Here is a 27,980-nt window from a genome sequence, read left to right as displayed (position 1 = left end):
TGGCAAATACACTGCTTCCAGTCCAAGACCACCAACTCCTTTCTTCTGACTTTTTCATGATGACCCAGTGACCTTTGACTATATTAGGTCCAAAGGCCAAGATGCCTTTGGAAAAGCAGTAGTTAGCTACTTGTTCTTCTGCTGCGTGATGACTTAAACATGAAACAGACCGAAGTATTCATTTAAAGGCCTTTTGTAAACAATTTTATATATATTATATATATTATATATACATATATATATATATATGCGTGTTTTTTTTTTTCCTTATAAAGGAAGAGAAACTAGTTTTAGTACTTGTGCATTCAATAGCTCTTCTTCCTCTTTACTAAAATACAATGGAACTATAGTCCCATGTAATGGTCATGCAACCTTTCTGGAGCAAACATATGAAAAAACCCACAGTGTAAGTACAAGAAATAAAAAATACCACAAAAAATGCTAAGTGTTTCATTTCTCAAAGCTGACAACAAATTTTTGGAAAGGAAAATTCAAGGGGAAAAAGAATTCAGCAGGATTCAGTATTCAAAAGAAAGCAAGAGAATGGGAAAGTGATTGGGTTCATGGTTTAATAAGCCCTAACACAAAAACAGGTTGTGTTTAACACAGATTTTTAAAAAGTATATTCAATAGTCTACTAAAACTATGCTACTTAACTTCTAAGAAAAACGAGCGTATGAATTTCAGTAGTCTCTCTGAAGAAAGCAAACATCTAACTTCTCAAGGCGGCCTTGAATATCTTTCATTCTCAGAGACTAAATGGCTTTGGGTTTAAGTAAAACTCTTCACTGCCATGAGAGGTGTCCCATCTTCTTTAAGTAAATCAAAAGACTTAATTTTTTGGAAATCTGAAATAAGCCAGAGCTCCTGTTTGACTGAAACAGATGCCTGAAATGGCGAATGGTTTACTTAGTATTTTATTAGTGTTCTTCCACATTATTTGAACAATAGTAACAAGCCTCATAGAACTATAACATACAAACTGTTTTTGCCAGGGAGATACTTGGGAAAGCAACCCTGGAGTTCAGATTATAAACCACTACAATTTAGAACAAATAAATGAATATGAAAAGCAGTTTATTGGCCATCAAAGCTAACGAGATAAAAATCTGTAAGCAAGCCAAATACCCTTAAAGCATTCAGGCATGAAGCGCCAGCAAATTCTTTAACCAAAAGCCTGTATTCCTAAGTAAACCGCAATATTTGTTATTTTCTACTACTTTCCATGCTATGTGAAACTATTTGCATCTCATCAAGCTTTTCATAGAAGTTATTTACTAGCCAGTGTGGAAAAAACATCTAATTTTAAACATTAACTACATTCAGTGCAAGCCTACCAAGATGCCATTATAGTTAATATTTCTATTACTTCTGTTTGCTACATCAGTCTTTAAGAAAACTTACGTTTCACTCCTCATCATTTCCCTGCTTTTCATTCCCACTACCTATTTAATTTAACTTAGGAATTATTTGAGGATATTTTTGATATAAAGATATTACATCAACAGAAGAAATTATCTGTATGTCTCTGGCTGAATCTGTAACTTTTGCTAACCGAGGGGTCTAGATGACAGTTGTTCACAACCAACTAAACTGCATACTCTAGTTTAAAGCCTCTTTTAGAGAGAGAGAGACATTAGTGTTTCTGTGCAAGTTCAAGACGTTTTAGCAGTATTTCACTGTAGTCTGTGTGACTTAAGGACACTAGCAATATTTGTAAGTAGCTGGAAAAAATCATATAAATTTCCAGGCATACAAGCTGATTTTCAGTGATTCCTTGCATGGCCAAAGTTGTCTATTTTTCCTTATTTCCACTTGAATTAATTGGAGATATCATCTCTACCTGTGAACTTTGGCCTGACAGATATCTTTGGCCTTCTGGATGATTCTTAGTCAGGTTTTATTCATGCATTCTGCCCAGGGCTCGCTCCATGCTGTTTTCCCAAACTGGCAAACTTGGGTACGTTTTCCTCTGGTTTAAAATTGGCGGCACAAGGCAGCTCTCCATGCCTCTGCAAGCAGGGCAGACCAGGAGCACAGGATTAGCTTGGATTTTTTTTTTTTAGCTTGGATAACAGGATTAGCTGCCACAACCTACATCCCTCTTTGTGGTTCTCCTGATGGGCATTTCCTCCCCAGGCTCCGTAAGAACAGTTGCCAATGGAAAATTGTTTGTATCTTGTCCTCTGACTTGCTACAACACACAACTTTTGGAAACACGACTTACGAAAGATGGCAAGACTAAGAATGATCTCCTGAGTTTTTACAGTTTTAACAGTTCCAGCACTCTGATGTTAATTCTAGGCACATTGTATTTTGGAGTGATGTCTTCCCTGAGACATTTCTTATGCCTCAATTATTACCCCTGCGACACGCCCGTAGTATTTTAACACCTGAACTAATGGTTCAAAACAAATTCAGTAACACAAGATGTTTCTCATTTTGAAAAAGAGGGAGAACGGGGTTTCATATGAGCTGACCTCTCTAATCACATGAGACATTCTCAGCTAATTAGGGACACAGGACAAATACCATTAGACATACACCACTGCAAACATCTTAACATGCACAACTTTGCAGGGTAATACTTTACTGACAGTCAGAGCAAAAGGTGACCTCTTCAAAGCTGCCTGAGAAACCTGTGAATAAAAATACAGGATTGACAATGGCTCGTTTGCTAACATTAATCAAATTTGAATCAGGCAAACTTTATTTATTTCAAATGTATTTCCTTCAGTCTAAATACTTCAGGCTGTTTTGCTAAAAAGATGGAATTTCCTTTGTAAAAAAAAAAACTATAATTTTGTCTTCCATTTTTCTCCAAGCAATGGTTAATATTCAGAACAATTATCATGGCAGCCCTTGTAATGAGAGGGCAGAAGAACAGCAAAGAGGAAGCAAGAAAGAGAATTCTGGAGAAGGTTAACAGGCCAAAAGATCACATTTCAAGGAGTTAACTAACCGTGCTGTTGTTGCAATAATGGAATAAAAAAAAGAATTTAGTTCATTTGACATTTGACCATTTACAGTATATATCTTGCAGAGAATGGATTTGTTTGTCATTGTTTCTTATTGACAAACTGGTGACCATAAAATCTTCCTATGCTGTGTTCTCTCCTTCAGTAAGCAGCTGTACATTTTTCAATATGTTCCAAGAACTTGCAGGGAGGGAGTGTTGTTTATTGTCCATTCAAAACCGCATACTCCTGCATGTAGGAGTGTAGGTAGACTTAGCAATGCTTAAAAGAGTATTTTTTCTTTTGGTTTGATTTCAACACCTTTCTTGGGGCCACTCTGCCACCTGCCTACAGCTGAACAGAACTGTGTAATGCAATTAACCTTTGCAAACAAAAGCTCATTAGGTTAAAGATATGCAAAAATATACATAGGCTGAAGGCATCAACCACTGATGATGCTCCTCCATCTGAACCTTGTCAGGAGCACACTCATAAATGTTTTAGTCAACTGAAAGTAAAAACAGCAAGTGAAGGAAGTTCCTCCGGTAATTTGCAGAAGTAAAACCTCGCCTGAGTCATTCATATCGCAACCAACTCTCACAGTCATCAACTCTGACAGCTGCCAGAGTCTTCATCTTTTCAATTTCTGCTAACTGGGTGTTGCTATTCTGTCTCTTTCTAAATGCCTTTATAGATTATTTCACCACATGAAGAAGCATCTTGCCATTCCACTGCCTCTCAAAAAAACAAAAACGTCCTTCATGCTCTGTGGGAGGCAGGACTAACCCAAGTACATGAATGGAGACATTCTCTGTTGGTAAACTAAGGAATAGCTCAATCTCTTAAAGTGAAGAAATATCCTATTTTTATTAACTTTTCTTTTCTTTTGTAACTGCTTAGAAAAATCTTGTATTTTGTTTTCTTTCTTTGACTTTTATTCAAAAAGTTTTCTCATAGGTGTTATACAATATTTGGGAATATGGGTTCCTTGTCACTGAGATTATAGTTCCTGAAACAGCACTGGAAAACAGGGAATTTGGAAACATTCTCTGGCTGTCAAGTGAGAATGAATGCAAAGTGATGAAAAGAGTCCAGGTGTAATTTACATCAAGCTGTAATAATTATATATAGTGAAATATAGTCTACATACAGTGTATATCTCAGCTGAATATCTAACTTCTTTGACAAAAAGTTGACTCAAGGTCAAGTTGCCTTAACAAATAAAGAACTGAGCTGGATAACGATTCAGTGCTCTAGTTCCCTGTTAGCAGTCAGCCTGTGTCTACATGTAGCAGAATTAAGTCTACATGGTAGCAGAATTCCTGAGGAAAAAGTGCCACCACAACATTGATATTTTTGCTAAAAACAGTGATGTAAGACAATTTAGAACTTTGCAAGTAACATTAGTTTGACTTGTTTCTCTGGGCTTCACTGTTTCTGGAGACAAATGAGACAGGGCTGGCCATGTAATGCTCTCTCCAGTTGTATTGTGATTAGTTTTATGTATGGTTGCCACAGTAAGGGCAAATCTTTTGAATTTCTCTTCTAGGCTTTAAATTCATCTTGACAGAATTAATGAGGCAGACTGCTAAACTACCCTTATTCATGTTTACATTGCAAACAAGACTGGACCTTGAGTAGGGCTCCAAAAATGCCACAGACAAAGTAAATAGGAGCCATACATAGAACAGTAGAAAGATATTCCCTCCTCTCCCCCCAGTGTGTCTGCTGGGGAAAAGAAAAAAGTTAACGGGGTGAAGATCATCACACAGTCCAGGAAATTATTATTAGTTTTGGTATAGCATGGCCAAACCTGTTTTTTACTGAAGAAATATTTTGAAATCTAAATGTTATCTAAGTTATCCAAGTCTCTGATTAAATCTACTTACATCTCACTGCTTTTTCCATATCAATCAATGTTCCAGGTTCAGAGACATTTTTACTGTCACTTTTATCATATTTCTAATGTAACCACTATTTATTTCTTTTTCTAGTAGTACATCTGATATTCCCATTTCTAGTTAACACAAAACCAAAGAGCATCTTGTGGCCACTTCCACTTGATACTCAGCTAATTTTATTAAGATGACTCTGCCAACTGATTGTAAATATACAGCTGAGTGGAACAAGTAAAGGAGTTACACTTACCTGAACACCCTACCCTTCCTTTTTCTGTCCAGTGTATGGATTAAAAAAAAAAGGCTATTTTTAAATGATGTATGTACCATGCACATTAGAAGTTTATATCACAAACTGTTTTCTTTAGGGAAGGAGACCACACCAGTCTTCTACAGCCACCGGGGCAGCAGTACAGATGAGTTTATACACACTTACTAATAGTGGTACCCAGGTTTTGCTTTCATTTCCCACCAGGCTATCAAGATGGTACCTGGCTAGTAGTCATTGACAAGGCTTGCAAAGATGGACATGCAGGAAATGATTTTTTTTTTTTTTGAGTGGTGATTGTACTGTTTCATTTGGTAATTGGGCTGCTTTCTAAGAGTACTTCATGGACTTTGACTAATGCATGGTTCTTTCTGTTAGCATGTTTCTCACTGCTCATCACCACTAGCAACGTAAGCTGATTTTTTCAAGCTGTCTTGTTACTTGATGCTGTCTGAGCAGAGGGGACAGCTTAATCTTAGGAGAACCTGATGCAATCTGCTACAACATCAATGACTGAGACAGAAGTCTGGAAAAACAATCTTTAAATATTTTGTGCAGTTTAAGTTATTCTATTAATATCAACCCAGAGCATTAATGCTTGTAATACGTTTGGAAAAAGGGGAAAAGAACTGAAAAAGAGGAGACACTTCTACTTCTGAAGCAGGTCTGTCCGATCTGTCAGAATTGCATCCACTGACAGAATGCAGCCATGTCTCTTTAAAGATCACCAAGCCTGGCAATGGCTTGGCAGCTGTTCGTTATTCATGAAAGACAGCTTGAATGCAAGTAACTTAAGCTCTCACTGAAGCTGCATGACTAAGTGCTTAGTTGATTGAGAAAGTGAACTCATTTCAGAGCTGTTGTTATGGCCACCTGACACAGTTTGAAGTCAAAAACGTTCTTGAATGTTAGCAAGAAGTCTTTCCCTATGACAGAATAAAACCATAAGAGCTGTATATGTTAGGAAAAACTTTAAGCTTTTAAAGTTTTAAGTTTTTAAGCTGGAAAACACAAACCTCAAGAATCAAGCCTATTGAGGCATGTTAATTACTGCACAGCTCAACAGACTTCTGTCTGTGCAAGTTTATCACATTACACAAGGAACTGACATTTAGAAACTGCTTACCAGGCAAATTTCATAATTAATTCCTTTGGTCTAATATGCTGGCCACTTTGTGGTTAAGTTTTCATCTGTTTTAAACTCAGAGGTAGCTGACCCAAACGCTTATCTTTCAGAGAGAGCTTCAGAAGGTATATACTCTCCCAAGTGGCTCACCTTATCTGCTTTGTAATTGTGTTGTGCTTTTGTGAGTGACAGATTATTCTTAGGTTCTGGTTAGGCTTCCTGAGCTGCAGGCTTATCATACAGCAAAACCTATATTTTGCATACGACAGCTGTTTTGTTTGTTTTATGTTCTGATCATGATATCTTTGAAGTGCGTGAATTAGTAGAATATATAAAGTATAAATCTAATCCCAGAAAAAGTTTTGCATGTTACATTAGTATCGGTTCTAAGTACCAATTCAAATATCTTAGCCATAAAGATGCACAATCCTGCAATCCTGTAAAGTTGTGCTAAGTTCCTGAAATACCATTTACCATCTGTAGACTTCTGACTTTCAACTAGGAACACTCATGGCCAAGGCAAAGACCATGGTTGTTTCTTTTCTCCAAACTTTGAGATTAAAACACAGGTTTTAAAAACTAGCAAAATAAACAGCTGCAAACTGGCAAATACTTGATTAACACTATTCACATCTATGCATCCAACTCCCTGTCAGTGGCAATTCAGGCCTTGCCGGTTCTCCACAGATCAGCCATCTATCATGTCCAAAGCATTTTATGAGAGTCCTATGTTAACACCCCCCTGCACACACTTTGGAGTTCAAAAAATGCTCTGTCCCTATTGTCTGACAGGTTATTAGAAAACTACGTGCCACACGTTACTTCCCTCATTGGCTTCTTTTTCAATATGTGCAAGTTTTTCATCTGTTCTCAGGGAGAACAGAGAATTAAAACTCTGCTAAGGAGAACTGCTCCACATGTGAAACATGACTGATTAAGACTGAAACAGAAGAAAAACAACCAAAACAGCTAAGAAGGAAAAAATATATAATAATTATTTTAAAAGTTCGTTTTTTTCCTCTAACCCTAGCCTCACAGCACATAGATTGTATAGCAATAAAATGTAGTAAGTTTTCTATAGTCAAGTATAGTTCAGAATTATGTATGCTGATTTTATGACAATAAGTATACTTTTCCAATTCACAGTTTGAATATTTCCTCTCTGAGCTGTGGGGCATCATAAAGGCCTATTGCATATTGCAAGGGTCTGCTGTATTTCAAGTTTATACCGTACATTCAGTTGTAGGAACGTATGTGTAGGCAAGTGGAAAAGGTGAGGCAAAAGAGAATGAAGTGAGGAAAATGCTTTGACAGTTCTTTAAAAACATCTAAAGCTTAAGCATACTTTTTTTTTTTTTTTTTTAAATAAATAAGATCTATTACATAGCACTCATGGGGATATTTATCTACTAGTTGAGCAGCTGAAACAGCCGTAAGACACTTGGCTTTTTGTGGTCTTTGTCTTTGCAACAGTGAAAAGTAGCAATATTCCTTATGTAATCTCTATGATAAATTTGTTTAGTTACTTAATTCAGGAAAATTAGTACTGTTCTCACCAGTACTTTGTCTATATTCCCTATATTTCCCTGTATTTCTTCGGCAGCTTTTCCCATCAAATCCACTTATGAACTGGGTATGGTAATACTGACACCCACCCAGAAAACTGCATCATCCTGTCTTACCCTGGGAGAATTCAATTTGGCACAGAAACAATTGGATACAAAAACATGAAATACTTATTTGAAGCTAGAGTCACTACTGTAGTAGTAAGTTTATCGATCAGTTCTAACTTTATATAGTCTAGGCCTGCCTTGCACCACTTCATTGGTAAAAATAATCAAGCTCACTGCTTTCACAAGCAAGTGACTCTCTCTAAATTACAGTATTTTTATTTGTAATCATCAACTTTACTATGGACACTATGTTCCTGAAGTCTTTAAACAAAACTGCGTGTTTTCCGGCCTAGCAGAATTCTCCTGTGCTTTCAAAAAGACGTTTTTCTAGTCTACCATCTCCTTGTTATCTCCTTCCCATTCCTTCCTATTTAAGTGATGTTTTGCTTCGAAAACTCCCTTTAAATCCAATTATTTATATTAATCATTCCAACAACCTATTAAAGATATTTTTGTTACAATGCACCCTTTCCTGCAACCAACGTGAAATACTTTAAAAAAAAAAAAAAACAGCTCCCTCTCCAGAACATCACAGCTTCTAGCACCCACTCCACTACTTTTTTACCACACATGAAAGTAACAAAGAGAAAACTTATTAAAAGATAAGCCAATTATTCCATCTCATACAATTATGTTAATCAAATGCATACATTTGTCTGAAAGAGCAGGAGCTAAACCAACAACATTCTGTATCTTTATATGAAGATTAAGCTTGGTGTATGTAAAAATTTCAAATAATTATTGACTAAAAAATGAAATAAAGAGCATTACTGACATATAACATGATGTATACAAAGATATGCGTGTACTTACCTGGCCAGAATTGGATCCAAAATGCTAATTTGCATCTAGTTTTTACTAAATCAGCAAAAAGGACTGTATTTTCAAAATCATATTATCACTTGTAAATAGGTAGGTTTAACAGTAAATTTCCACCTGCTTTAAAGTGATAGCTAGGGAACTGTCTTGCCATCATTATCTCTTTACTTTTACCTTTTTGTCTCCTGTGAACAGGCCGACAGATTGCTCTGTACTGCGTGATGGATGAAAGCTTAGGGTGGAAATCTGAGCCAGTAATCATTCAGGAATGACTGACATTTCTCAGAGCTTCCCTCTAGAAGACTTCATCTCCAGAAAACTTTGTAGGACAATGGCCTCACACAGTAAATCCTAAAAAGAGAAAAAAAGAATACTGTCAGAAATAACTTGCAACATCACATTCATGCAGGTACGTAAGAGCTGGTTGTCATTTAATGTATTCAATATGCATGGCTATTCTCAGAGGGTTCCTCTGGGATTCAAATCACTGGTGTTAAGCTTTTCCTTTCTAGCTGCAGCGTGCCCCTATAAGCATACTTAATGCTTGCTTATAAACAGGATGTAGAAAAAAAATTGAAATCCCTTTGCATTTCCTGTCTCAAGTGGAAGGTTTTGTTAGCAATACATTACAAAAACACTGTGGAAACACAGGCCTTCTACCATTTGAAATCCAGACTACCTTCGCTCCTGCGTGAACCGAGCATTAGTGACAGACTGAACCAAACCTCACATGCACACACGTGGCAAGTGCAGAGAGAAGCTAACTAACTGCTGCACAGACTAACCACAGAACCATGAGTACACAAAGGTGTGCTCTGAGTTCACACAACCCACCAGCAAGAGGAAGCACAGATTTGGAAGCCATGTACACAGGATACTGCACAGGGTCAATAAGCATTGAAGAAACACTTGCGGACCCAGCCATATGCTTTGTGGACACAGCCCAGTGAATTTCCCTTTTGCTGTTATGCATAAAATTCCTCCCTCAGTTTTTCAATAGTTAGGAGGTGTCTGCTTTATTAAGGTAACAACGAATTTTTGGAAGATTCTCTTGAGACAAAGGCAGTGTTTTCATACATATAGTGTCGCAGTTTGGCTCAAGCAATAGTGGTAGAAGAGTCGGTATTAACATCCTCATATTTTCCTTCCTGAGGACTTCTTTTCAGTCTGTTATAGACTGAACAAAGATACCTCTTGCATCTCCTTGACAGCTTGTGATGGTGAATGTAACATGACATATAAATCAGAGGCGTGCTCAGACACCTTCCTCACTAGTAAAATGGAAAGTGTCTTTGAACTGGTGATGACAACTGGAATAACAGATCATGACACATCTTCAGAATGGCAGTTCTCTAAGTAAGGCTCTGCATGACACATGGAAAAGTTAACAGGCTTTTTTTCAAAAAGAGTCACAGTAAGCCTTGAAAGAAAACAAGGTTATTCACCTTTTTGAACAAACATTATTTGTTACATCTTTGGATATATGGATGTATTTTGTGCCTTTTTTATTATTATTATTTGTAATCACACTGGAAATGCCATTCACAAATTTCTTCTAACTGTAGAAAATTAGTAGAAAAACTTCATCCTTTATCATATACATTTGATGTCATTTTCAGATGTAATAAATTAGCTTTAAAACACCTGTTATCTGAAATAAGTGATGACAGGTATTTGTTGATTTCGAGGAATATGGAATAATTTAACTCCTATCTAAATACAGTTCATATAAAAAGTGTCCTTTTATCATTAAATGAATTAGGATTTTTTTTTCCTAGCTTGTACAAGTTCTGCAGCCTGAGTGATGCAGTCCTCAAACATTACTGATTCCTGAAGAGAAATACTACTTAATTGTGATAAACATTTCTGTTCTTTGGCAACAGGCTCTCTACTGCCAGCACTTTTCCTTTGCACAGCACTGGTTCCTTAGATCCCATGTTATGAGCTTGTGATGAATTTCTTTAGTTCATTAGTAATTAATGAAAGGCAAAGAGGAAGGATTACCTTGCTACCTTGCCACACAGGAGCAACCACCCAGGCAGACAAACACACCTCCCATACAGTAATCACACAGCAGCTTTGCTTCCTAGTTTTATATATCTCCTCGCCATTTATCTTTCTGGTTTAGGCCCTTATGCATGCCAAGTGATTCACTTAAAATCATGGCAAATGCTTCAAGGTTTTACACCATTTTAGAAGAGAAAGATGCTCCAGCTGCACGTGAGCAGAGTTTATGGAATAGACTGCATTATGACTAACCAGGAGGTTCAAATGCTGACAGGTACTGACTGCACAGACTGCTTGAAAATGAAGTGCTTTTTCCATTGTACTCTTTCTTGCATATCTGTAATCTCTTTTCTGGCTAAATTCACTTCCTCTCCCATACTGTTGTTACTGCCAGGCTCTTACGGCCTGAAATGTATCACATTCATCAAGTCACAAACTTCATTTGGACCTGCCCTAAGGGACCTGACTCAGGAACCCGCAATAGCTTTGCTGTTACCGTCTTGACTTCGTTCCTCCTTGTCAATGGGAATGTCTGATAAGAAAAACTCCCTTCAAAATGTCCATGTAATTGGATAGGAAACGCTTTTCCGCTCTAACAAATGTTAGAGTCTAAAACAGTATTTCCCTTTCTCAGTTGGGGAATTCATTGCTACTTAACAGCGACTAAGGAACACAAACACAATGAATATCGCTTATCAAAAATGATTACATGAACTGAAAACCAAATTACTGCAATTTAAAGCCTAAATACAATTCAAAGTAGTAAATAATCCTATTAGGATTATTATCCCATCTAAAACGACATTCTCTGAAGCACACTAAGACTATTTAAAAATGTATACACTGCAAACCATCAAATCCCTAGGCAACAAAACATCTCTTTGGAGGTCCTTCCTTTCTACAGTGTCTAGTAAGACTAGCCAGTTTAAATGCTGCTTCTCTGTCTTTGTATTTACACAGCCCACCTCATCTGGGGACACGGCAACCCACTCAGGGAGAACAGGGCAGCCTCTTTCTTCAGTTACCAGGAGCTGGTAGGAAACTTGTCAGGAGTGAATCTTTTGTCTGCAGCTAATGCACAGCACTGGGTGTTCTGACACGAAGGGACAGACATGCGTGAGATTAATAATTCATCCACAGCAGGGCTTCCTAGCAGAAAACGAGTTTTGCAAGCTATTATTTATCCCCAGCCTCCAGATACTGCTTGTTGAAGTGGTGATTTTTGCAGTTTAAGTCTCTGTAGCACCCTGGATGCAATAGCAGATATGCAAAGGGGTATCTAAACTTCCATTTTACTCCAAGGAACACCATAACGAGAACCTAGTGGGCAAGTTATAGATGATCTGGACTTTGGGTGGTAGCCAGTCGTAGGCTTGTACTTGTCTGATAGGCTAAAAAAAGCACAGAAAACCTAAACTTTTTCAAATTATTCGTAACAAAATGCCTTTTTTGAAACCTCATGGGAAACTTTAAGAATATGTTCATAGGATTTCAAGAAAGATGAGTGTTCTAATTTGTTTTTGCTTCAGGCTTAGGCTGGGCTTGGTGTGGTCTATTGATAGATGCTTCCAACTGGGTTTTCAAGTTTGCATTTTGCTTGCTTAAGACTTTTTGTAATAGCTGTTGTTTTGATGACTGTGGTACACTGCCTAGCACCACACATTTCTCTGATCTAAAAATACATAAACTTAGAGCAGCAACATAGTCTTACAGCTCATTCCTCAAAAGACAGCCTGCAAAGCACACCCCGGTAATCTGCAACTGAAAAAACAGCTCTGGCTCTTTCCTTTTTCCCACTGATTAGCAAAAGAAGATGAAAATGCAAAAATCTAACAAGTTTTGAAGCAAGCAGCTCAGGTATTTAAAGCTAAAACTTGTACTGATTTCTGGGACAAGGAGCACAAAGTGAAAGCAGCAAATACGCCACACTGTGTGTGCATCCCTCTGTACCACACTTCCACCATCTCATTACAGAGATGGAGCATTTCCATGCGAGTCCTACCGACTCTTTGCAACCCTTCAACAAGTAGTCTCACCACAGAGCTGAAAGCTACTTTGTCTCAGGATAGAAGGACAGGTGAGAAGGTGACTAACTTCACTAGCTCATTTCATGGCTCCTTTACCATACTTGCCTCCTTATCCACTTGAACACAAACCATGAATAAAGCTCAGAACTATTTTCTGGCTTAGCTAGAGTTGTCTCAACTGTATTTGGCTTGTCCTGTCCTGAATTCCCCCCTAGCCCTACACCATTATTCTTCAATGGACTTTTGCCAGGGAATTTAGCTCATGGGGACTAACAACATCCAACCATGCGCAAGCCACAGGGCGCGGTAGCGTGCAACCCCAGTCCAGTCCCACGGCAAGTGCGGAGTCAGGAAGGATGAAGTCTCAGAACTGCTACAGCTGTACCAACTAGACAGGGATCTCCATTCAGGAGGTTTTCTCGTCTCTCTGCAAGAGAGAGAGAGAGAGAGAGAGAGAGAAAGAAGAAAACTTTGCCATTGAATTCCCTGTGGGATCTGCTATGAATGGGAATTAACAAGGCTTTCTACACTGCAAGAAATATTTCCCGTTCTTGGAAAGCGTGAAGGTTAGACATAGTGGCTGCCTGTTTTGAAGCTGTTTGCCTGACTGCTGTTTAGAAGAATGTGTTTTTTAGCTTGGACAAGATAAGTGTTCTACGTATGCACGATAACCACGTTACCTATATAGCAAAATAAGAATGTAGGCCTGAAGGCAGTTTTATTCTTGCAAAAATTATTTTTTACTGCTTGCTACAGCACAGCCATCAGCAGTGGATGCTTTCTTAGTATATAACACAACCTCTGTGCTTGAAGATCCCTCTATTAATTTTCTGTTTTTAGAGGACAGCAGTGTTTTATTCTGTCTCCTACAATACAGATTTCTATTCATCTGAAGAACAGTTTAACTTTATTATTACTCAGACTCTCCTGTGCACTTTAATTCACTGTAACATCCTGTGTGCTCCTTCACTGGTAGCAGTTACACAAGTCCATTACTTCATTTTACCTCTCAATAGGTGCAAATACAGATTGATTACTGCTACCAATCCGATGCACAAAGTTGTTAAATGACTTACTGTTACAACAACCTCAGTAAACATTGCCAATGTTTTCCAAAGCAAATACTTTTGCCCAAGGTCTATGAAGAGACAGTTAAAACCAGGCCAAGCTGATACTTCACAACCTGGTCTGGATTTGGTTCCTTTTCTTTACCTGTGATCGGACAGATCCATTTCATATTCCAGTGACTTCACATTGCTATCACAAGATTCTCTGTGCTTGCTCTTCCTACTCCCTTCAGGTTTAAGCACAGTAGAGATTTTTCTTCATTTCCCTTTAAGAAGCTTCTGACAGTTGTAACAAACACCTGGAGGACATCCAATGTTACAGAAAACAGGAAAACACCTACCTACCCTTTTGGTAAATCACCTGTAAAGCCAAATGTTTGTCTGCATGAGAGCTTTGCTATGCTAACAGTAAAATTCCAAGTTTTATGCTCAACTCTTGAGCTTTGAAATTCCTCCTACCAAGTGTATTTCATCCCTTCCCACATCCTATAGGTCGGAAGTACCGTTTCCATGTGCCCAGGCAACAGACTTGGATCAAATGCTCAGCTGCTTAACCTCTGCTCTGCTCCGTAAGCAGTTCTGCCCAAGAAAGCATCCAGCACAACAGACATTTCCAACAGCACTTGCCCTAAAGCACGTTCAGTGGCACTTCAACTGAGAAACCTTTGGGGAGCAAGGAAGAGGCTTGTTAAAAACTTACTGACAATTTAACAGAACTTGTAAGTGATCTTATAGGGAGCAGAACATCAGACTTTTGTAAAGTGGCTCAAGAAGGGGGCATTGTACTGAGTGGTGGTGAACATTCACCTTTACTGGAAATGCAGTTTTCACAGCAGTTTCTAACACTTCCTCTGGGATTTCCAGCTTCAATAGCTGTCTACATTTTGGACTTCCAAGCTCTACAGAGTAAAACCCATTTTATCAGCACTGAAGGTCTGACAACACTGCTGTTATCTCCTAAGACCGACAGATGTTTTTACTTCACCACCTTTTGAAGCTTATGCTACCAACTTCGATTCTTGATTAATGAAGGTGACTTGAGAAAAACTACAGAATAGGAACATGGAGTTGTGTCACACCCTTTTTATTTCCTCCCTAAGAGTGCATCTGTAAAACTTCACACTCCACAGTGCACGTCGAAGTGACACACGAATGACTGAGCAAGTATTTGAACTGTCATCTCCTGTACGTGGTGTCACATCGGTCTCGGGTCAGATCCCAGAACACTTGCCTGCGTACTGATCCGTAAGCCTATAGCTGCAGGGGTAGGAAAAGCAAGTCATGTGAAAATCTGCAGGACTGGACATTCCAACAGCACATCACAGTGTGTTCATCACTTATTCTAAGAGCTCAGTAAGTACAGAAATTGCCATCCACTTTCTCCCTAAGCAGACAAACCATTTCAGGCCAGGTCCAACAAACACCAGTTATTACAGATCGAGAAGTGGTACGGTAGGGAAAAGGGTCAGACACTCTTCTGCTTCGATTCTGCTTGGCTTAACTGGGAGAGGAAGATTTGAGTCTGAATGACCCCCACTGATGGGCTTGGACTCCAGCACAGAGGTCCCTCAGGTCTCATGGGGCTTTGTGAATGTACCACCAAGCTGCAGACATGAACGAGGCGTTCTCACCTAGGGGAGCTGCGAAGCCTTTGCCAGGTTCTTGGCCCTGAAGTGGTGATACTGAGCTCCTTTTCTTTTCACTTCAAATCACCCATTTCTACAAATGTAATAATTCTACTAAAAGCTTGAGGATGTTTTAAAGAAATATTTTCTTTTGGCTTTGAGCTCACGTTGGTTTGTATCAGAAATGACTTGAAGGTTCTGCCTGAAGCTAAGGGGTTCCCTTCCTCCAAAAGGGAGTTACATAATCCAAGATCTTGTCTGTTCCCATGCTATCTTCCTCACCCTCTTGCTTTTGCAAAACATGTGTTCTCCAGCTTATCTCAAGGAGAAAAATCACATTTTTCTCTTAGTTGTACAAGCCAGCAAGTCAGTGCTCTGCATCTTCCCTGACCACCATGAAAGAAGAAAGATCTCTGGCATCCTGTTAGGAACACCCAGAATTATGATGTTCCCAATGGTTCATACAGTAATATATATAGCAGAGTTTCGTTTGTTACTTTTCTGGCGTACAGTCATTCTGTGTTGGCTGGCTCTGAAGTACTTAGCAATTGTTCATTGCTTATGTGGAAATATTTCTTGGATTAGAATTCAGTCTCTGTGCAGCTTATTTGTTAAACTATGCAGTAACAGAAATGTTATTTTGCCCTTAATCACTGTTAACAGAAACACAACCATGACCGAACTATCTTGGATATACATGTGATATTCAATATCATGTATAACAAAAAGCACTGTATTAAAAATTTCTATTGAGTGTCAATGGTTTTAGTTACAACCTATAAAATTACACATAATGAATCCCATAACATTTCACTTACTAGCATTTCTGACTATAACAAATGCTGAATTGGGAACTGCAGAAGGAGTACCACATTAATTCTCATAATAAAAGGGTTCATTGTAGTCATTCTACATAATCCTACATAACTCACAGTTTCCAAGTTTGCAATCCTTTGATGCTTATTTGGCTACAAAAAGAAAGCCACGTCTCCAAATAATGAAGGAAAAGAAGGTTGTCCTGAATCATTTACAGTCTGAGAATATTTGCTTCTCTCATTGCTCACAGCTAGGTTTATAAAGGACCAAAAAGATTTTTTTGCAAGACAAGCCTAGTGTACAGGCTTAGTTCTGATTTGTAGCACAACTAGTCACCATAAAGAAGGTATTATCTTTGTGAAGCAAGTGCACGCAGTAATTAAAAAGCAGATCACAAACTATTTAATAAAACAGAGAGAGGAAGTGGACAGCTGTTTCAATATCGAAACAAATTCTGTTACATGTACACTCTGAATTTCAGCCAGAAAGCTTGAATTCATCTGGAAGCTGAGATCTGTTGACTGAAGCCTTCCATTTCTTCTTGCTCTTTTCCATTCAATCTGGAAATCAGCAGCCACCCCAACTGCTATTAATGACTGTACCTGTTTTCCTCCATGACACCATGCCTACCTGTCAAACTGGAGGACTAAGACCCAACAGAGTAAAATAGATTAAAAGAAATTTGTAGCTTAGTTCTCTGTTATAATTTCTCTCCATGGAAACAAAATTTTGCTCCTACTAAGACCTGAGGTGAGTGTCACAGTACAGAGAAATTGAGAGGAATCCCACAAAATAATATTTGATCAATCTTCACTGTATTTTTGCATTTTCAAAGCAAATTCAGGGCAACACAGCAGAACGCATAGGCAGCTAAGCTCAGCATATCAAACACCACTGAAAGGGCATTTGGATCCCCCACAAAAGAACAGAAGAGACAGTGGCAAAATAAGAATGTGCAATTAGTCCTGCTTATGATAGATTAGCATCCATGCAGCTGAATTGAAAACAAGACTGACACACGGACAAAGATAAGACACCTGATTCAAAGGAATTCCGACCTATTTTAGGCCTCGTTTAAGTGAAAGCTGGTTATATTTCCCAATCAGACCCCAGGATTAGGGGTATGTTATACCTGAATTGATAGCCTTGGGAAATATGTAAGCAGACTGTCAGCAGACTTGGGGTTACACCAAGACTAAGGAAATCTGTCCCTTCTGACCTAGGGAAGGGAACAGAGCTTCTGCTAAGCTAAAGGTAATGCGAACTTGGTTAAGAAAATTCACGTGGGATCCTGTTGAGAACATGAGTTTCTTTTGGTAAAAAGACATCTTTACCTAGAATGTGATTTTTTTTTGGAATCACGGATGAAAAGTATGCTCGCCAAGGACAAAAGCATTGGACTTAAGGGCTCATGAAAAGCTGGAGATCCAGTCTGAGCCTAGCACCAGGGTCTGTGTGAAGAGAATAGAAAGTGTTTCCAAAGGAGCATATGTGACCATCTGAAGTCCAGTTTTATATACAGGGAACAGAGAGCACTTTGAATCTGGGGGAAGATTCATAGAATGGTTTGGGTTGGAAGGGACCTTAAAGACCATCCAGTTCCAACCCCTTGCCATGGGCAGGGACACCTCCCACCAGACCAGGTTGCTCAAAGCCCCATCCAGCCTGGCCTTGAACACCTCCAGGGATGGAGCATCCATAGCTTCTGGGCAACCTGTGCCAGTGCCTCACCACCTTCTGAGTGAAGAATTTCCTCCTAGCCTCTACCCTGCAAGATCACATAGAAGAGACGCACCCTTGTCCAGAACAATGACTAACCTAGTAATGTACTCTGTTTTGGATCTGGGTTATGCCTTTTTATATCTCTTAGGTATTGTACTTACACATCCCATTTCCTGGACAAACACTGAAACAGTTAAGAAAAGGTAAGGATGGACACCAGCACCATCAATTTCACTTTGGTTTAAGAGAAGGTCTTCGTGCACATATTCTGTGGGGACTTGATCCTACCTCAAGGTGTTGAGCGTACACTAAACACATCTACCAGACTGAACAGGTAAGGAATTTTAAACCAGTGCATGTTAACTCCGGGTATCCTCGTTAAATTTACAACTCAACTAATTACAGTCTTGCTGCTTCCCCTTTGAGCTACCTACACTGGAGATTCAAATTTGTACTCTGCTGACCTCATGGAAACTGGTATTTTACGTCTAAAGCAACAGCAGATTTCTGTTTTAGAACACACTCTTGAGGTACCTTGTAGATGCCTATTTAGATTCCAAGAGCAAACAATGTACCCAGACATCAGAGTAACTGCATGAGGCTTTACCAAGCCCTTAGAAGACAGGCCAGCCTGTATAACCAGAACGTGAAGTATCTGCAGCACACTAGGCTCACAGAAGTGGAGTCTGTCTATGTTAGCTAAAGTGGTGCGTAATCTCGAGTGATCTGGGGTCAAGCCTAGATCTAAGAGACTCTCTGTGGCTGCAAGCAAGCCTTACCTCACACCGAAATCTCTCTAAACAAGGTGATGGGCTGCAATGCTGTAAAGAAACACTGGAGTCTGTAGAAAGCAGCAGCACTGTGACTTCAGTGCTGCGTAGTCTCAGCTGCTGTGGTGGTGTGCACTGCCATGCAGAGGTGGTTAAGATTAGTTTGGCATAGCTGTGTGTTGTATCAGTTTCCTGCTGGATACAGATCCTTGAGGTCCTACACTAATATGCCAACCAAAACCAACAGGAGAATGGAAACATGAAAAATAAGCTCTTGACCTCTGCTTTGCAGTCACCGAGCTATAAAGAAAAAGGAATCGTCCTCTGCTTTTAACGGTGATAATTGCTACCGAAAACCCTGTGCATTAACAGTACATAAAGCGCTACCTGGAAAATCTGCTGTGTGTTTTCATTGCTTACTTGATAGCTCTCAAAATATTCTGACTTGGCACAGGGTAGAAAAATCACAATCAGACAAATGGTTTCTAAAAAAAAAAACACACAAAACCAGCTTGATTTATGACAAATTCTGTTTAATTCTGTTTATAGAGAATCCTGCTGCTGGGAGAAACTGCTCTTGGCACTGACATGTTAACATAACACTACCAAGGGTGAAAATGAACCATCAACATCACAGCTATGAGAACGTGTAAGTAGTATTGGCTGCTAAGTTTTTATGTAGATGTGCATATTATTATACCACAACTACTCACAGTGGTGCAAAATATTTGTAGGAACAGTTAACATTCCAGCTGAGAAATTTATCTCAACCTCTTTACATAAATAATACAAGTGTCTTGTTTCTTGCGACTATTTCTTCCTGTTAATTACTGGGACAAAGCACATTGAATGTAGCATATTTTAAAACCTGGAGAATGCAACAGACCGTAAGACTTCTATTGCTTACTAAGAAGAAACAGTCTGCTTTTTAAAGTGTTTTAAGGTATAAGGTGATTATGGATTTCACAGTTTATGTGGGTATTGGACTGCAACTACTCTGGTATACACAAAGGATAGGCACAGTGGAACAAGTTTATCCATCTCTCTAGCCTAGGCTTATTATTTAGTAAGACTATAAAAGGAGAAATGAAGAAAGTGCTTAGCCCTGCAGTAGTCAGCACAAACATTAAGTGATTTTTTTTTCCTTCTGAATCTTTTTCAGTGGTTTCTAAAATTCCCCAGTACTGTCTACATTACTTTGTCCTTTGCTGACAGGCTTGTTATGTTACAGTATTGCAGCCCCAGTCACTGAAATATAGTTTTAAGAAATTGGATCACATCTCAGGATCATACAAGACTGCAAACATTTGCAGGACAACAGGGTGTCTCATGTTAAGTTAAATACAGTTATAAGCACATACTGACAATGTTTTCCTTGGATTTCATGCTTTTCTCCTGCTTTCTATTCTCAGACCATGAGCTACAGAAGGTAACTCTGTTTTTTTCTCATTACAAAGCATTAGATGCTTTTGTTTTTGCATCCCCAGGTACAAGTCTCGACCCTGCAAAAGCGATGATAGACCTTCATCAGCTGGAAATACATCTTACCGTTTGTCGGTAGAGATATGCAGTTGTAAGCACTACGATTTCAGTGACTTCACATGACTATTGTATGGTGATAGAGTAAGATATGAAGTGTGATCATGATACATGTTACAGTTTGGTCTTGGAAGGAAACAGATGAGAAAGGGGAACACTCAGCTGCTTAAGTTCCCTTATATTATGGCTACTATTACCACTAATAGTTTTTTTTCCATAGCTTTCTCAGCTACTTCTCAGACATTTGATGTCTATCAAAACAACCTATGTCAGCTGGAACAAAAAACATCTGTTCCTTCTTACTTGAGATCCATGTTATTACAGTCCTTCTAGTTCCTTCTAAGTGCAGAAATGCTCATCCAAATAATCTGCAAATGGAAGCATGCTCATTTATGGCACATGAGCTATATTACAAATATGTTGAACCAGATGAGAAGAACTATAAGATAGGTGGGACATGCTACATTTCACAAAAATCTTATGGATACTTGCCATCAAAGGCAATATCCACACCATTCCTGGAGGAAAAGAAAAGGTATTTTTTAATATATGAGGTCTAAGCATGTGAGGCACATGCCTGTATGTTTACTGTCACACTAATGTCACATCCAGCCTTTCCAAAACCCAGTTTGTGGAAATTCTTCTGGGCTAACAAGGACTGACAGTAATTGTAGTAGTCAACACTGCCCCCCAGTGTGGGTTGTTTCAACTCCATTCTGCAATGGCTTCCTTTTTCGGGGTTAACAAATGTATTTGGAAAGCGCTGTTGAGTACGTCATTCCACGACTTAATTTAACTTAACTTTCTTTTAAGGAAGTAATTTTAAAAGCTAGTGTTTATCAACCTTTACTCCTCTCCACAAAGAACTACTACACAAATATAAAAAAGGAAATGTGTAAATATAGAAATACTGGTTTTAGCACTTACATTTGCTGTGTGTTGTATTATTTTGTTTTTATACAAGTTCCACAGGTCTGGTGGATCAGACACACAGATGATGTGTGATGCAGCATGGATTCATCTTCTGTAAATATGTTTCTGTATGTTTTATCTATAAGCAAATCTGATAATGCTTACAGAAGCCTATCAAAGAGCCGGCAAAACATATGCATTTAACGACATGCCTATCTCCTCAGTGAATGCCATTAACCTGTTTACAAGGAGGACGTTCAATTGCATATAAAGACTTAATCGAAAATTCACTGACATCAACAGGAGACTCCTCAGTGGAATTTGGGAGAGATGAAAGACTTGGTACTTTCATATACTGAGGACTCCAACTATGATCTTATAGCAAACCATGCTTGACACAGCGTCAAACTGTTCAGAAGCAGTTCTGCTGAAATCAGAAGTCTTCAGAACATGCAACCAACCTGCAACCAACCGTCCCACCCACAGCCTCTAAATCATCCTGCTACACTAGCATCCCTGTGCCGTCAGGCTATGGACCTCCCCAGGAAAAAAAAACAAAACAAAAGCTAGTTAGCATTATCCCAACAGGGCACACAAAAAAACTGAGTTTAGCAATAGGCAGAAACATTTAGCAAGAACCTTGGCAGATCTTTAAGTGATAGTAAAGAGAATCAAAGCCAATGTCCCAGCAGATTTCTGATAGCCCACATAACATGAAGAAGAATAAAACTCTTTCAAATCAACAACCTGCTCCACAAGCATTAGGTGATGTTAGACTCTCTCTAATTCATCTCATAGTCTACACACCTGATGCATACACAAACATCTCAATATAATTTAGAGGTAAGCAGGGTCCTTGTTGGTAGTGTTCGTGTACTGAAGAAAAAGAACTAACTTCTCTCCAAGGAGCAACAGGGCAAAGCAGCCCTGCTTAGTTTCATCTTGTTAAAAGGAGCATCTCAGTGCCCAATGCTAATAAATTTGCTGCCTCCTTCCTGCACCATATTATCCTACAAAAATTGGAATAGAAGTGATTGAAGAGATAGAGAGGACGCTTGGATTTTCAGATATTCATCACAAGAGGACTCTCTTACAATGGAAAAAAAAAAGTTACGGATTTTGCACGCAGAAGTTGAAACATTCAAGAGAGAAGAGTGACTACTTGCATTTCCTGACTACTAACACTGTTGTGGTCACTTTCTCCTGTAAAAATTTGAAACTTGCAGTTATTTGTCACTATTTTAAAGAATATACTACCAGAATGCACAGCAAAATATCCTGATGTAGCAGTAGTCACTCATACAAGTAGTAGTAGTCTCTCATACAAGACAGGCGAAGTGCCTTGCCAATACCTATCACCTTTTGCACACATTAGCAATGCTACTTAAAAACTTGTCAGCTAGGCTTAAGACAGAACAGGGATAAACGTTAGTTAACTACCTTGCAAAATGCAGGAGCCTCAGGAATACTTGCTTTTATTATTGAACCTTTTTTCTATTACTCATTTAGAATACACTATTGAATTTCAATCCTGAATTGCATGAAAAAATTGCATTCATGCAACACTAAGCATGCTCAAGTACTTCCATTCAACAAGTTCCAGAAAGGTTAATTTAGCCACATAATTTCCATATTTATATTAACATATTGAACAATTACTGGAGCATGCATTTAGTAAGGAAAGGAAGGGGTTCCCAAGTAGTTTATCTGCTCACAATTGAAGGACAGTTTCCACACACTTGGGATTCTTCATCATTTAAGATAGCCCGTATGTGTCTGCAAGATTTTAGTATTCTTACAATTGCAGAAAGTACTGTAGAGAATAATTTCTATAGTCCAAAAATCTATATAGATCTGTGCATGAACACATACCTCAAAGATCTTTTCTTCAAATTAAGACACTTCCCACAATCATTAAATGAAATGGTAGTGTGAAGGAAACGGTTAGCACCAAGAGCACTGTGGTTCAGATACAAGCTATAGCATATTAATCCAGTATAAAATTCAACTGGAGCTTGCTAAAAATTCCTCTGATATTAGTAGAGCATCAGTTACAGTACACGTGCTGTAGTATAAGCGTTACAGAAATGCAATGCCTCACTGGTCTAGGAGAAGTAAGTAGTATGGTTTTGACCTGCATGTATATAGTTGGAAATTCATAATGAAACTGTGTGTGTGGTGAGGGGACAATGGGACAGAAGGTGCTCCTATTCTCTACGTAAACAGACCGTAGAAAAGAAGGCTGAAAAGCACATTAAAGTTAAGAAGTAGGTAGGCCACGATTTCATCTTCAATTTTCATGAGGAAAAAAAAAACAAATGGTCACAATAGTTTTGCAACATTATAAAACAACTGTTTTGTGAAAACATAGCTATGCTTTGCCACCCAGCTGTAAAGTAGCCATGTCACCAAACATCCTCCTTTCCCATGCAGTGCAATCCCCTCCATGTCGGTACACACTGTTACCCCGAGTCCCCTGGTTTGGTTTGTATTGCATCTGATCTTTGAGTAAATAAATGCTGATGGAATCGCTGCTCAGCTTGACTTCTCCTCACCCCCTGGTGGCACCAGCAGTTGTTCCCAGCCTTTCTGTTGCCAGCAACACGGGAGGTTTCATGCCAGGCAATGGCAACTGCTAGTGTCAAGGGTCAGCTCCACGGCCTCTTGTCTTTGTCAGCAGCTCTCACAGCTGGCTGGCATCAATTTATTCTATTCTTTCAGGAGTTTACAGTCAGCTTGAGACTTTCTTCTTCACAAAGTTTGCTTCCCCCTGCAACCCTAGTAACCTTTACTTGAAATAATTTGTATTGCCAAATTCTGAGGTAGTTTAGCTGCCCCTCCAGGCATCAATTCAGTTTCTGTGTCCTTTCAACAACCTTGCGTATGTATATGCAGTTGTCAGCTGCCATCAAGTGGCAGAACACGTTTCACAGTTTTCTGTTCTGCACTGACACAGCCCCAGTATCGACCCCCAGGGTACACCACTAATGACTGGCCTCCAGCTGGACTTCACACTGCTGATCACAACCCTTTGAGGCTGGCAGTTCAGACTGTTTTCAAACCACCTCCCAGTCCATTTATTTAGCCTGTTCTTCATCAGCTTGTCTACAAGGATGTTATGGGAGACAGTCTCAGCAGCCTTGCTAAAGCTGAGGTAAACACCCACTGCTCTCATCTCCTCCTCCAAGTCAGCGATTGCATTGGAGAAGGCTATCAGGTTGGTGAAAGATGACTTCCCCTTCAGTGCATGCTAACTGCTCCCAATCACCACCTTGTCCTGTACATGTTTGGACATTGCTTCAAGGATTAGTTGCTCCATCAAGTCCTCAAGGTGAGGGTGACGAACCTGTAGTTTCCCAGATTCTCCTTGCTCTTCTTGATGATAGGAGTGACATTGCTTTCTTCCTCAGGAATCTCCAAGAACCACCAGGACTGCTCAAAGACTACTGAGAACTGATTCCCAGTCTCTCCTCACACTACATGAGGAATATCTCTGTTCTAGATTTATTAGTTGTAGGCTCCTCATTCCTCATTTTTAAGGAAACTACAACAGCAGTGTAGAAAGCAATCTATATTTTTAAATTTTCAGGGATTAAACTTTTTCACTGCAGCACCAATGGAATAAACGCTAATTTACAGATTATTAGTCCCTAGATGCTAACGACAAGTCACTCAATAACATAAGGCAATCAAACTTATATCACTCCATCTGCTGGAGGCAAAAGCTGAATGTTTACTTGAACATTGGCCATGAAACAGAAACATTTTGCCATTGTTTTGCATGCTCACTAAGAAAAGGACCTGAAGGAAAAAGTGCTGGGTTTGTATTTGATCATTCTCCAGAGGCATTTCTTGACTTGAATTCAGACCAATTCTCCAATCACTATCTTCTAACGCAATCTCATTGCCCCAAGTCATTTCACTGGATAGCTAGAAACCTCCAGAAAAGGAGAAATTCACAGACACTCATGAGTGATGGAAAAGCTACCTCCCATTGGATAATGTTGTAACAGTTTTAGTGAAACTGGTGTTGTGGTATGGGATAGCTCTTACACAGAATAATTCCCTCTGTAAAAAGTAAAATTTGAATTCGTAAGTACTTTGGGCCTCCATTTTTCCCCCATGAAATTCTAAATCCTCAAGGTGACAAATCATTTTTACCTTCAGTTATTGTAAGTAAAAACTCTGAAGTCCTATTACGGTTTTCCATGGCTCAGGCTACATACAAAAAAGTGGGAGAGCTTCATTCCCCGGAATGAGCCCGGGGGGAGTGAGTTTATAGCAAAAGTAGGAGAAACATTGTACTACAGACCCAGTCAGAGCCCTCAAGTAGACTGTTCTCCCCTTTGAAATATTTTTTTCTTTCCTCCCACTTCAGTCTATCTTTGCATAATCTCTTTATTTTGTTCAAGTGAAGCAGGAAGAAGTTCTCCCTCTTTTTTTTTTTTTTTCTTAAATTGAGAAGAACTGCTGGTACTCAGTCTCTGATGGGAAAAAAAACACAGACTGCGGCACAGTCCCGGCTCACATCTCCCACATTATTCACTCTGATGCAGTAAGAAGCCAATGTGCACTAATTGCTGTGATCTCTCCATTTGGCTTTTAACTTAAATAGCCATCTGCAGGAGAATCTCAGCCACTTTCAGCAGACAGAAGCACTTGAAAACAGCAGCCCCCTAACATTATTTAATTTTTACAACTCTGAGGTCACGAAAGAGACCACTAACTGTTTCAATGAAACTCCATAGGATAGGCTTGGCTGGATGATTTGTTTCTGCTTTAGGACTTAATTTGAACAATATGGACTTTTCCCCATTAGCATAAAATAAATCAGCACATTGCACTAGTTTCCCACGCATCACTTTCAACAGTCTGCCAACATTAGGATCATGTGGACAGTTGACAAGCACTCAAACTACTTACATGTATTGGAGTCCACTGGTCACACCAGCTCTTGGTTTTGATCATCTTTCTTTAAGTTGTATATCATTGTTACTTACTTTCCACAGTCACCAGGTTTAACATACACACATGCACTGTAATTCAGCCACAAAGCATTTTTAGACAGTCATAAATTCTAATCAGGTAGCATGGATTTGAACAACGTAAGACATTTTCCCTTAGTAAGGGAGTTATTTCAGACACACCACAGCCCTACTTTCAGGATTTCAAGGAGATTAAGTATCAGAATTCATATTTTCCTTCACCAGCTCTCCATATTCATGTCAGCACGTAAAATGCTATTGTATACATAAATAATTTTGTTCCATAAGTCTGAGATAAGTTTGAGTTTTATTGAAGCAAAGACCAGTTATTTCAGTTCACCTTCAAAATAACATGGGACAAAAGAAATAAACCAAGTTAATAATCGTAAAACATTGAGCTATGTGGAAAAACAAGGGTGTTGGGTCCAAGAAAAACTTCCAGGGTTCTTCTCCACGCCACCCCAACCCACCTTATTGTACCATATCATATGAGGCATCACAAGCTGACAGGAAAATGCACTACATTTATGCGAAAAACACAAAGTGAGCATGTACTTGGTGCCCTCACCCCTTACTGGCTGTACCACCCTGTGCCCTTACCAGTAAGGAGACAAACAAGGCTGCACACAAACTCACCTTGCAGATGGCAGGTTAGCTCTCTGTGCTTTCACTGAGGTGGCCTCAGCCCTGCAGCCCGCGTGGCGTGACACAACATGGCTGCTGCCATGCTGGTGGGCCAAGGCTGCCCCCAGACCCGCTCCCAGCAGCCCCAAGGTGTTCCCATCCCTTCCCTACAGCCACATGCCACCTTGAGCTTTCTGTCGTGGCCGTACAACTCAGCCCTCACCCTCAGGAGGATGAGCAGCATCAAGTCTGCCTTGCCCTGCCTTGCCCCTGTAATGGCGGCCCACCTGCCTCCCCGTGTAATGGCGGCCCTATTGTCTCACCCTGCAGGGGCTGCTAAACTGTCTGCCTGATCCCCACCCTCCTTCCCTGCTACCTCAGCCAATTCATGGTGTGTTTTTACTCCTTTTCCACCCAAAACAATGGAAGCAGTGGCTCACCTCATGCCATGGGATGTGGCAGCAAGCTCTTCAAAAGGCCAAGTGGCTGCTCTGTGGCAGGGTGCCAGGTGGTGCGAGTCACACTGATTGCTGAGGGGGCTGGCTCCTCAGGGGAGGACAGCAGCAGCCTCTTTACCTTTTTTTAAACTAACACCAGGGATAGCCCATGCAAGATAACATGCTTTCTTATCTATGCTAATAAATATGGTGCTGTGTAATTTGTTGTACATCTCCACTCCAACAAGTTGTTCAAAAAAGTCTTAAAAATAATAATACAAAAAAGGTTATTCCAAAATCTTCTATTGCTCTTATGACTATTACATTTGTGATCCTGTATCTGATACTGAGAAGCAGGTGGGCAGTGCCACCAGGTGTGCCTCATTAACCAGTACACGTTTTCTGGGGCCAGAGCCAGAGGTCACAGGTACTGTAACTGGTGTGTAACTGGTGTGATGCCCCAGTGACTGGCCTGTAATGGACAGAGGTGACACCCTTGCTGGAGCTGGGTCTTGGGGTGTAGGGCTTGATATACCTCATGTACAAAAAACTGAAATCTGAATAAGTAAATGCCATTTTTGTTTTATGAGTTCGGATACTACTTAAAAATATCCATGGTTTCTGGATTTTCTTTTTGTGAAGAGGGTATGTCCTCAACTATTGATAAGTTATGTCCTAAACTAGGGGGAGATTTACAAGGAGAAAGGA

At 39.5% G+C, this 27,980-nt stretch overlaps 1 long non-coding RNA gene across 2 annotated transcripts; it reads right to left on the bottom strand.

Moving 5' to 3' along the window:
* Window positions 1–2,089: 2,089 nt before the first annotated feature.
* LOC121068997 lies at window positions 2,090–27,980 on the bottom strand. Of its 2 annotated transcripts, none has more exons than XR_005819187.1 (3): window positions 26,848–27,980; window positions 8,736–9,092; window positions 2,090–2,639 (listed from the first exon to the last, which is right to left on the bottom strand). It is a non-coding gene; the product is annotated as an uncharacterized LOC121068997 (long non-coding RNA). The 2 variants fall into 2 exon arrangements; XR_005819186.1 differs by lacking the exon at window positions 26,848–27,980 and adding an exon at window positions 9,421–9,615.

Source organism: Cygnus olor, chromosome 4, assembly GCF_009769625.2.
Source record: "Cygnus olor isolate bCygOlo1 chromosome 4, bCygOlo1.pri.v2, whole genome shotgun sequence".
NCBI classification, from domain to species: Eukaryota; Metazoa; Chordata; class Aves; order Anseriformes; family Anatidae; genus Cygnus; species Cygnus olor.
Note: the sequence above shows the minus strand (reverse complement) of the source record. Positions and strands in the feature narration are given on the sequence as shown.